This window comes from Muscardinus avellanarius, assembly GCF_963383645.1.
Source record: "Muscardinus avellanarius genome assembly, chromosome: 16".
Classification (NCBI taxonomy): Eukaryota; Metazoa; Chordata; class Mammalia; order Rodentia; family Gliridae; genus Muscardinus; species Muscardinus avellanarius.
The window spans coordinates 36,311,478-36,323,693 of record NC_137802.1 but is presented as its reverse complement, the minus strand read 5'-3'; the positions used below and the strand labels follow the sequence as shown (position 1 = coordinate 36,323,693).

The 12,216-nt window shown below is 45.6% G+C and overlaps 1 pseudogene across 1 annotated transcript; it reads right to left on the bottom strand.

The window, feature by feature from the left end:
- Positions 1-6,687: 6,687 nt before the first annotated feature.
- LOC308275672 (small ribosomal subunit protein uS12-like) lies at positions 6,688-11,520 on the bottom strand (annotated as a pseudogene). Its single transcript has 2 exons — positions 11,109-11,520; positions 6,688-6,904 (listed from the first exon to the last, which is right to left on the bottom strand). The product of its transcript is annotated as a small ribosomal subunit protein uS12-like (transcript).
- Between the last annotated feature and the right edge of the window lie 696 nt (positions 11,521-12,216).

Below are 12,216 nucleotides of genomic sequence, written 5' to 3'. Positions count from 1 at the left end.
TGATCAAGCAGAGTCAACTCTATGCTTCTGAGATATGAGTGCATTTATCCCATACCCAGGGCTCTAGTTACTTTAGAAGCCACATCATGTTAATCATTGACTGGTTTGGGTTAAAAGAACATTAATACCATAAGACACATACCTGGTAAGGAAACAGTTTTTTTGTTTGTTTTTTTTTAAGGTCAGATTGCCTCAGGTCCAGGAAGAAGCTGGGAAATCAAATTTTGAACACAATTAGCTCATTGATACATTTTTAAAAAATCTGCCTCAAATGGGAGAGCATGCAGGTAAAGAAAAGATTTTTCAAAAATTAAAATATAGTCACGAAATATATCTGCAGTAAAAGATAAAGCCGAGAGGAAGGAAGCTATTTCTCATGCCCAGATCTACCTGCCCGTATCTGTGTTGGTGAAAGTGGGAGGTGGCCTCCTGTCCCCAGCCCGCAGAGATCGCGGTACACAATCTGTCGTGCTGGTGTTTACGGACTGTGCTGGTTGGGGTTGGGTTGTCTTGTTTTGTTTTCTTTGGTGGCTTTTTTTTTTTTTTAAGGTCACTTTGCTTCAATAACAAAGGCATTTGTTTTCAAGTAATTTGTCTTCACCTTCCTGTGTCTGTACATAGTGATTCAGTATTCCGTCACATTTCTGATCTGTGTTGGTGCTCATTTGAGAAAATAAAGTTTTCAAATATTAACTCTTCTGAGAGCTTATCCGTCGTCATTGACCCAGTATGTTTTTGTTTGCTTGCTTGATTGGTTTTATTGTTGTTTTGAGGGTTTTATTGTTGTTGGTGTGGGGGGTTTGGGGCCCTGGGAATTGAACCCAGAGGTGTTTACCTCTGAGTTACACCCCCATTTTATTTTTTTATTTGGAAATAGGATCTCACTAAGTTACTGAGGCTGACCTTGAACCTGCAAACCTGCGATCCTCCTATCTCTGCCTCCCAAGTACTGGGATTATAGGTGCATATCACCACCACGCCTGGCTCCTTTCAGTACTTTAAAATGTTAAGAGTGTGCATGGCGGTGCACACTTGTAATCCCAGTATTTGGGAGGCTGAAACAGGAGGATCGCAGTTCACGGGCAGCCTCAGCTACTTAGTGAGGCCCCTTGCAACCCAGTGAGACCCTGTTTCAAAAATAAAGAATAAAAAATAGGGCTGGGGGTGTAGCTCGGAGATAGAATACCCCCGAGTTCAATCCCCAGCACCACAAAAATAAATAAATACATAAATACATAAACAAATATAAATAAATAGATGTAATGAAAGGCCTGCAGGAGAGCATCTGTTTAACCCCAGGCACAGACCTCTCAGCTGAGACACTTTCTTTCCTGCTGATCTGCAAACGCTTCTCAAATGGTCCGCAGAGCCTGAGCAGCCCTTATCCAGTGATCTGCACCCAGCCACAGGTCCTGGGACTCTGCAAGCTTTCCTCATGACGCCTATTTCTTGGCAGACATAAGATGACCTAAAGTAAAGGGGAGGGGAGTAAAGCAACAAGATCATGTCAAAAGAGGTGGGTGGTACCTCCAACTGATTGGCTCACAAAGGGAGATAAATATTTACAGTGACGCTCTATGGAAAATAAAAGGTCTCGCTTAGTCAACAAACAGCTATCTAATAAATATTAGATTTTCAGGCACTGGCTGAGGCAATTCTATTGTCCTCATCAGCTGTTTTTGTTTTCTAAGTACTCTTCTTTCAGTCTTCCCATATCCAGTTGTTTATGTGCAGTTTTATGTTTTGATGTCTTTGTTTAGCAAGGTTAAATATTTTTATCATATATATATATATATATATATATATATATATATATTTTTTTTTTTTTTTCGGTACTGGGGATGGAACCCAGGGGCATTCTCCTTCTGAGCTATCCCTCAGCCCTATATTTATTCTTTCTTTCTTTCTTTCTTTCTTTCTTTCTTTCTTTCTTTCTTTCTTTCTTTCTTGTGGTACTGGGGATGGAACCCATGGGCTTTCTACCTCTGAGCTACACCCTCAGCCTTATTTTTTTTATTCTTTATTTTGAAACAGGGTCTCTCTGAGTTGCAAAGTGCCTCACTAAGTAGTAGCCTTGAACCTGTGATCCTCCTGTCTCAGCCTCCCAAGCACTAGGATTACAAGCTTGTGCCTCCATGCCTGGTTTACATTATATTTTATTTTTTATTATTATTATTATTATTATTATTATTATTATTATTATTATGTGATACTGGGGTTCCTGAAAACCCTTCTACCTCCAGGCTACACTCCCAGACCTATTTTTTATACTTTTTTATTTGGAAACAGGGTCTCTTAGGCCAGCATGGCTGGCTTCAAACCTGCGTGATCCTCCTGTCTCCACCTCCCAAGTGCAGGGATTACAAGCGTGCACCACCATGCCCAGCCTATATTTTAAAGTAACTTTCCACCAGGCATGGTGGCACAATGCCTATGACTTCAGTACTTTTGTGCCTGAGACAGGAGGATTGCAGGTACCAGGACAGCCTTAGCAACTTAGTGAGACTCTCAACTAATGAGATCCTGTTTCAAAACAAATAAATAAGGAGATGTAATTCAAAGATAGAATGCCTCTGGGTTTGATCCCTAGTACTACACACACAGTAGGTAACTTTTCAAATACTTGCTCCCAAATCTCATATAGTCCCACCTCGTCCAGGCAGTCTAAATAGCAAAGAGATGATTTAAAAACCACACGAGTAAGCTGGGCATGGTGGCATACTCTTGTAATCCTAGTACTTAGGAGGCAGAGACAGGAGGATGGCAGGTACTAGAACACCCTCAGCAACTTAGTGAGACCCTGTTTCAAAATAAAATAGGGCTGAGAGTATAAAGCAGAGGTAGAATGTCTCTGGGTACCACACACCAAAAAAAGAAAACATTTATTCTTTTTTTTTTTTTTGGTGGTACTGGGGGTGAAACCCAGAGGCTTTCTACCTCCGGGCTATACTCCCAGACCTTTATATATATTTTTTATTTGGAAACAGGGTCTCACTAAGTTGCTGAAAGCCTCACTAAGTAGCTGAGGCTGGTTTCGAACCCATGCGATCCTCCTGTCTCAGCCTCCCAAGCACAGGGATTACAAGTGTGCGCCACCACGCCCGGCAGAAAACATTTATTCTATAAAAACGAAAAAAGAAAAATGCCTCCCCTGTTTCCCATGAATTTTCACCTTCCCTTTCTGGGCCCAGCTGCAGTCGACTTTTATTTGTCATTGAATGTATTATCTTCTTCCTGTGACCTGTTTTGCTTCAGTGGACCTGCCTGTTATCAGTTCATTCTTGTTTGCCTTTTGCAGACAGGGACAAGAGGAACACACACACACACACACACACACACACACACACACACACACACACACACACGAAACAACCAGTCTTAAGCCTGCTATCCTGATGCTCCTCAGCTCCTGTTCTACGTGGTGGCTGACCAGGAGATGAAGAACAGAGGGCCACTGGGTGCCTGGGTGTCCAGTGGGTGCCTGGGGCTGTGCGGACCCTGTGTCCGTTGCTGCTTTGCACCCATGACCTCCGGCAGGGTCCTCGCAATGAGGTCCCTCCTCAGGTCATCCTAGGAGTCCTTGCTATCCTGTAGCCAAGCAGTGACACATGCTGGCTTTGTAGATGATGAGATCGAGGTCTGGCAAGCTGTCATGACTAGCCACGGGGTCAGGAATGGTAGCCCGCCCTTAGGTCATATTCCAAGTGTCAATCTCTTTCCTCCAGCCTTGTCAATTCTGCTACGGCTTTATAGGACACTTCCCCAGTCTGTCCAGCTTAATTATTTAATAAGTAAGGTCTGCTGGAATGCAATTAGAAAATTAACATAAACATAACACCTACCAAAGGCAATGCTACCTGAAAAGTTTTGTGTATTCCATAGTTAATATAAGCTTGAAGCTGGGCATGGTGGTGCTTGCCTGTAATTCCAGTACTTGGGAAGCCGAGACAGGAGGATCACAGTTTCAAAGCCAGTGTCAGTAATATAGCGAGGCCCTCAGAAACCTAGTGAAACCCTGTTTCAAAATGAAAACTAGCCGGGTGTGGTGGCGCACGCTTGTAATCCCCGTGCTTGGGAGGCAGAGACAGGAGGATCATGCAGGTTCGAAGCCAGCCTCTATGGCTTAAGAGATCCTGTTTCCAAATAAAAAAAAAGTATAAAATAGGTCTGGGAGTGTAGCCCGGAGGTAGAAGGGCTTCCAGGAACCTCAGTACCATCAAAAAAATAAATAAATAAAAAATAAAAATAAATAAATAAATAAAAACTAAAGCCAGGCGTGGTGGCGCACGCTTGTAATCCCTGCATTTGGGAGGCTGAGACAGGAGGATCACAGATCACAGACAGGCTCAGATACTTAGGCCCTTTGCAACTCAGTGAGACCCTGTTTAAAGAATAAAAAATAGGGCTGGGAGTGTAGCTCAGAGGTAGAATGCCCCTGGGTTCCATCCCCAGTACCTAAAATAAGAAAAGTTTTATACATAAGGTCACTGGTTGCACCATTAGCGATCAGTATTATTTGCAGTTCTTTATTCAACAAGCATGTCGGGAGACACCCACTGTGTGCATAGTCTAGTGGGGAAATCATCCCCAGGGAGCAGAAAGTCAGTGGTTCGGTTCTGATTATGCAGAATGGGAGGATGGGGTTGAGACCTGGCCCTCTCTTCACTATTGACCCAAACCCAGCACAGCAGCAAGTCCTGGAGCTGGACCCTCCCAGACAGTTGCTTTCTGCAGAAGCAATGGCTCAGGAATCCTTTCGTCTGAACCTGAGAAACTTGACCCTGAGCAGAGCACAGTGCAGGCTCTGGAGCTAGAGCACCTGGGTTTGTTCAAGCGCTGGCTTCCTCTAGAAAGAATCTATAGGAAAGGCTCTGCCAGTGCCTGGCTGGGGAGGGGGGTGCACACCTGTGGTCCCAGCGACTCAGGAGGCTGAGACAGGAGGATCACTTGAGTCTGGGCTCAAGTGATCCTGCCCAGACTTGAGACCAGCCTGGGCAATACAGTGAGAGCCTGACTCAGGGAGGGGGTACCTGGAAATTGTTACTATTACCAATTTCTCAAGTCTCTTCTATTTTTTGTTATTAAATATTTATTTATTTATTTTTATTTTTTTTGGGGGGTGGTACTGGGGTTCCTGGAAGCCCTTCCACCTCCGGGCTACACTCCCAGACCTATTTTTACATTTTTATTTGGAAACAGGGTCTCCTAAGTCAGCGCGCGCGGCTGGCTTCGAACCTGCGCGATCCTCCTGTATCCGCCTCCCAAGCGCGGGGATTACAAGCGTGCGCCACCACGCCCGGCTATGTTATTAAATATTTAACCCAGGGCATTTACCTCTGAGCTACATCACCATATGCTTTTTTTTGTTTTGTTTTTGTTTAGAAGTGGTCTTACTAAGCCAGGTGTGGTGGCGCACGCTTGTAATCCCAGCATTTGGGAGGCTGAGACCTGAGGATCGTGGTTCGTGGACAGCCTCTGCTACTTAGTGAGGCCCTCTGCAACTCAGTGAGACCCTGTTTCAAAATAAAGAATAAAAAAATAGGGCTGGGGGTGTAGCTCGGAGGTCGAATGCCCCTGGGTTCCATCCCCAGACCCGAAAAAAAAAAAAAAAAAAAAGTGGTCTTATTAGATTGCTGAAAGTCTCAATTCATTGCTGAGGCTGTCCTCAAACTTTATATTCTCCCGTCTCAGCCTCCCAAGTACTGACTGGGATTACAAGTGTTCACCACCATGCCCAGCTTCAAGTCTCTTTTGAATTGAGAGTGAGATGAAGACCATTATATTTATCTTTATGTACATTATTTAATTTTGATAATTTTCCATTTTACAGATGAGGAAGCTGAGGCTCTGAGAATATAACATGCCTCTGGAAAAGCTGGGATTTTAAGTACTCTGATTCTGAAGCCCCACAGCCTGTCTGTAACCTCAGCCTGCAGTGAATATCTATTATATAGAATTTTTTGGCAAATCTAAAACACACCAAAAATGTCACGGCTAAACCAGCCGTGCTGATGCATGCCTGTAATCCAAGTACTGGGAAGGCTAAGACAAGAGGGTCACAGGTTTGAAGCTAGCCTCAGCAACTTAGCAAGACTCTGTTTCCAAGTTAAAAAAAAAAAAAATAGGAGCCAGGCATGTTGGCGCACACTTGTAATCCCTGTACTTGGGAGGCTGAGACAGGAGGATGGCAGGTTCAAAGTCAGCCTTGGTAACTTAGGGAGGCTCTCAGCAACCTAGTTAGGAAGACCTTGTTTCCAAATAAAAAATAAAAAATTGGGCTGGGGGTGTAACATGGAAGTAGAATGCCTCTGAGCTCCATCCCCAGTTTTTAAAAAATGGGCTGGGTGTGGTGGCACATGCCTATAATCCCAGTACTTGGGAGGCTGAGACAGGAGGATCGAAGGTTCACGGCCAGCCTCAGCTACTTAGGGAGGCCCTCCACAACTTACTGAGACCCTGTTTCCAAATAAAGAATAAAAAATAGGGCTGGGGGTGTAGCTTGAGTCAGAATAGCCCTGGGTTCCATCCCAGCAGCCCTCCCCCCCAAAAAAAGTCATGGCTATTCTCTCACGTTTTATTTTTTTCATAAAATGGAAATCCTGGCCTTTCCAGCAGTGAAAGCACAGAGCTTAGCCCCGAGGAAAAGTTGAGTTATACATTTGTTTTACAGGGTTTTAGGCCAGTTGGTCACAGCACTATGGTTTTATATTTCTTCTGAGGGGAGAGTTTGCTTTCAGTGGGCCGGAGTGGTTTGGCTGGATAAAAACCCCCGCTTGCCCAGGTGTAAGTGTCGGAGGTGTCCACACCTGGCAGCAGCATCTCCACGTGGCCCCCGTGTGCCTCGCCATCATGGGGAAGGAGCCGAGGATTCGAAGTGTGTCTTGCATGAAGATACTTCTCATTCCTGGGGGATACAGGATCAGTTTTGTAGGAGACAGATTAGCCAGATGAACTGAGGTTTTGAAGGCTTAGCAAATTATTTGAACCTTGTGACAGGACAATTGAGGTATATTTACTTTTGAATGAAAGTAATGCTAATGATTTAGCCCAAGCTCCTGGGCTCAGTAATTAGCGTCAGGTAGAGAGCACTGGCTTTGGCGTTAGACCGATGGGGACTGGAAGCCTGACTTCGTGCTCACAGTCATCACTTTGACAAAGTCACTTTTTTTTTTTTCTGTACCAGAGATTGAACCTAGAGACATTCTACCTCTGAGCTCTATTTTATTCCCAGCCCTATTTTATATTTTTATTGGGAAACAGGGTCTTGCTAAGTTGCTGAGGCTGTCCTTGAACCTGTGATCCTCCTGTCTCAGCCTTCCAAGTACTGGGAATATAGGTGTGCACCACCACGCCTGGCTATCAGGACTAGTTTTATCATCTGTTAATTAGAAATGCCAGCAGCAAGGTAAGTGAGGACAAATAAGATGATGCCCATAAGTGCCCAGCACAAACAGGTCCTGAGCAGGTGTCACTTTCTTTTCTGAGGAATAAGAACTCAGGGGGATGGGCACTGCTGGATCGCAGGTTACAGTGTTCATCTCCCCAGCCACACCTCTGCAAGGACACTGACACCTGAGTGTAAGTAACCCCGTTACTGGATCTGGTAAGGAGCAGTGCTGGGAATTGAACTCAGAACACCTAGGTATTCAGGCTGGTGGTGCCTGCACCGCACAACTTGCCTTGACTTCTAAAGGAGTGTGTGTACAAAGGGAGAGAGGGCACTGGATAGAAAATTCATCCTCTAATTTTTTTTTTTTTTTTTTGTGTGTGTGTGTGCTGCTGGGGATTGAACCCAGGGGCATTCCACTTCCAAGCCACACCCCCAGCCCTATTTTATTCTTAATTTTTAAACAGGATCTCACTAAGTTCGGAAGACTTCACAAGTTGCTGAGGCTGGCTGCAAACCTGCGATCCTCCTGTCTCAGCCTCCCAAGTACTGGGATTACAAGCGAGCGCGTGAACCAGCATGCCCGGCTCCGCCCAGCCCTTTTCTGTTCTTTGAAACAGGAGCTCACTGGGTACTGAGGTTCTCACCAAATTGCTGAGGCTGGTCTCAGACCTTCAGTTCCTCGTCTTAGCCTCCCAAGTACTAGGATTACAGGTGTGGGCCGCCACTCCAGGCTCTTTATCTTTGGTAAACATTTTTGGTGGTCTTCAATATAGCAAAATTTGCTTATTGTCCTTGCATTGCGGTGGGGGTGCAGCACCAAACTGGAGAGGCAGGGCTGAAAGCTCTCTAGCTCGCCTCCCCGGCCTCCCCTGGCCTGCCTGCCTCAAATTCTGGGCCACGTTTCCAGAGCAAGGCTATGCGAGCAAAGCAGCCAAGCCATCAAATCGGGGATGTTTTATTTATGGCTTTAATAATGGAGTCTCTTGGGGAAATTTTGTTTTCCCATTCCCAGAAGCAAAAATGCTTCTGTAGAATGTTCTTGGTATTTATTGCCACTTATTTTTTTTTCCCCCTACCACAGTCTTTGAGCCACCTTCATGGAGTTTAAAATGGACCTTCACGAAAGCAGGCAAAATGATCCGAGCTGCTGTTCATCTGTTGGACGTATTCCGTCCCGAGCCAGCATCCTACAGAAAGTGGAGACCATAGGTGGATTCTGTGTCTGCTGACGCCATAGTCCGGTGTTGAATGTGATGTGTTTATCACTGAAACTGCCGCTGATTGAATGGAACCTTGCTTTATCTCCATCCAGGCCCCAGTCTCTCATTTCTCTGGCAGTTAGTTGAAGAGCGACACTCGCATCCCCTGAGGCGCTCAGGCTTGACGGCGTTTCTATGGTGACCAGACAGAGCCCAGGCACAGATTTCATTTCATTTTAGATCTCCATGATATTATAAAAGAAATAGTTTACTAGGGAGGATGTCAGCCATCTGGGAGAGGAGACTGGAGGAAAGGGAGAGTCTCGGACCTTCTGAGTCCTCTGTAGGAGGGGTCTCAGGGAGTCTTTGTTTAACATGGCCGAGTAAGCAGTCAACCTGTTTACAAATAAATAAGCCAGTTGTGGGCACCTGCAATCCCCGCACTTGCAAGGCTGAAATATGAGGATCACAGGTTCAAAGCCAGTCTCTGCAACTTAGTGAGCCTAAAAAAATAAAATAGGACTGGGGGTGTAACTCAGGCAGAATGCCTCTGGGTTCGATCCAAACACCACAATAAATACACAATGCATGCATGCAGACATACATACATAGAGGTCCAAGCTGGGTGCAGTGGTGCACACCTGTGGTCCCCGTACTTGGGAGGTTCCTTCGTGCCAGTGGCTGGGTGCTGGAGGGTGTTGCGGGGTGGGGGGCATCGGCACTTGAGTCAGAATTCCAGGTTGTGTTTGTGAACTCAGGTAGGTCAGTTACCTCTTTTATTTTCTCTAAGACGGATAGAACCAGGGGTATTCTACCTCCAAACTACACCTCCAGCCCTGTTTTTTATTCTTGATTTTGAAACAAGGTCTCACTGAGTTGCAAAGGGCCTCACTAACTAGCAGAGGCCGTCTGCAAACCGAGATTCTCCTGCCGCGGATTCCAATTGCAGCACTATGCCCAGCTGGGCAGTTACCCCTTGAGGCTTAGTTGACTCCTTTCTTAAAAAGGGTTATTGTCTTTTGAACAGGGGGACTATGGTTCGTGGACAGCCTCAGCTACTTAGTGAGGTCCTTTGCAACTCAGTGAGACCATGTTTAAAAAATAATAATAAAAAATAGGACTGGGGGGTGTGTGGCTCAGATTTAGAATGCCCCTGGGTTCCATCCCCAGTACCACAAAAAGGGGGGGGTTATTGTGAGGACCAGTTGAGACAACATTCACAGTGCCCAGACAGCCTGGACCCTAAAGCCAAAGAACCACTTTAGCAGTCACGAGAGTGAGACATGGGTAGATGTTCTTGAAAATGGAAAGATGTGGGCTAGGGATGCAGCTCAATGGCACAGTGCTTGCCTAGTGTGTGCAGTCTTGGCTTTAACCCCCAGTGCTGCAGGTAGGGAAAAAGAAAGAAAGAAAAGAAGAATGGAAAGATGTAGCTGATGTGGTGATATGCCTGTAATCCCAGTACTTGGGAGGCTGGAACTGGAGAATCACAGGTTTGAGTCCAGCCTCAGCAACTTAGCAAGGTCCCTCAGCAACTTAGTGAGACCCTATTAAAAAAAAAAAAAAAAGCCGGGCGTGGTGGCGCACGCTTGTAATCCCCCCCCCCCCCCCCCCCCCGCTTAGGAGGCGGAGACAGGAGGATTGCGCAGGTTCGAAGCCAGCAGCGCTGGCTTAAAAGACCCTGTTTCCAAATTAAAAAAAAAAATTATATATATATATATATATATATATATGTGTGTGTGTGTGTGTGTGTGTGTGTGTGTGTATGTCTGGGAGTGTAGCCTAGAGGTAGAAGGGCTTACAGGAACCCCAGTACCACACACAAATAAATAAATAAATAAGAGTGGGGCATGGTGGTACATGTTTGTAATCTCCGTACTTGGGAGGCTGAGACAGGAAGATCTAGGTTCACCACCAGCCTCAGCTACTTAGTGAGACCATCCACAATTTAGTGAGACTCTGTTTCAAAACAAAGAATTAAAAAAAAAAAAGGACTGGGGTGTAGCTGGAAGTAGAATGCCTTTGGGTTCAACCCCCAGTACTGGAGAAATAATAATAATAATGATAATAAATAATAAATAAAATGGGGCCGGAGGTATAGCTTGGAGGAGAATACCCCTGGGTTCAATCTCCAGTGCCAAGACAAAAAGAAAATGGAAAACACACATGAAACTGCTCAGATAAAAAAGATTATTAATATAATGGATGGTAACTGTCCTTTTTTTTACATCACTTTTTTTGAAATATGAAAATTTATTGCTACTGCATTTCACCATTGAAATTTATGATCTTGGTCTTTTTTTTTTTTTTTTTTTTTCGGTATTGGGGATAGAGCCCAGGGGCATTGTATCTCCGAGCTACACCCTTAGCCTTATTTTTTTATTATTCTTTATTATGAAACAGGGTCTCACTGAGTTGCAAAGGGTCTCACTAAGCAGCCGAGGCTGTCCTGGAACCGCGATCCTCCTGTCTCAGCCTCCCAAATGCTGGGATTACAAGCGTGCGCCACCACGCCCGGCTTTGATCTTCGTCTTTCTTTCTTGCCTTTGTATAAGGCCAAGAGAGAGACATTGGCTACTTTAACAACCTTAAATGAGACTCCAACATGACCTTTCTGACCAAATCCGGCAACCAGAAGTTCATTGTTTTCCTCCGTGAAGTTCAAACAACCATCCTGAGGTACAAAGGCTGTGCCTTTCATGCCGTTCCTGATTAGCTGGACCCGGACACACTTCCTAATGGCAGCATTTGGCTGTTTGGCTTCAACCCCTACTTTTCACAGCACAGTTCCCTTTGCAGGGGAAGCACCTCCAAAAGGTGCCCTCAGGGCTGTGCCCAAGTGGGCTTTCTTGTACTGTTTATCCTGCCACTTCTGGTCCCATCGGGGACCACAGAGCTTCTGGCAAAACGAAGACCCCGACACTTGCCCATCCTGCCGGTCCACGGCCCGCGAAAGGGCTTGCGTCACTTTCTAAGCATGTCTTACTTTATATTCTTTTCCCTGGGAATTTGCCAAATGTTAAATGTCCCCAAAGACGAACACTTGCACTTTTTTTCAACAAGTATTTAGGGGTCAGAGTTGAGCCAGAGATAAGCTGATAAGGTTTCTGCCCTTGGGGAGTTTCCTCAGTTCCCCCTCCTTCCCTAGGGTGGCTTGTTTAACCAGGAGAAGTGGGTAATTGCCTGTGAAGGAAAAGGTACAGTTGCCACAGCAATTGCTGCTTCAACTAGAAAGGGTAGCTCAGTGGTAGAGCCCTTGCCAGTATGTGGGAGGGAGGTCCTGCATTCAGTCCCAAGCACCACACACAAAAGAAAGCAGGGTTCTGGAAAGGCTTGCTGCCCCGCCCTCTGCCTCTGAATAGGGCCTGTCCTTGGACCTTGTCAGGTCTGTGTCCCTCCTTGGACTCCCTGGAGGGCGGCGTATACACACACACACACACACACACACACACACACACACACACACACACGAGATTGCTGCATGTATCCTGAACAGGCTACACCTGCTTTTTCATTACCCACAAGCAAGTGAAAGTGAGGGCCCGCTGGGTTGAGGGGGGGAATTTTGAAGAATTCAGGTAACTAGCAGGCAATAATTGCTTTTGGTTCCTAGGCAATAAATCAAGA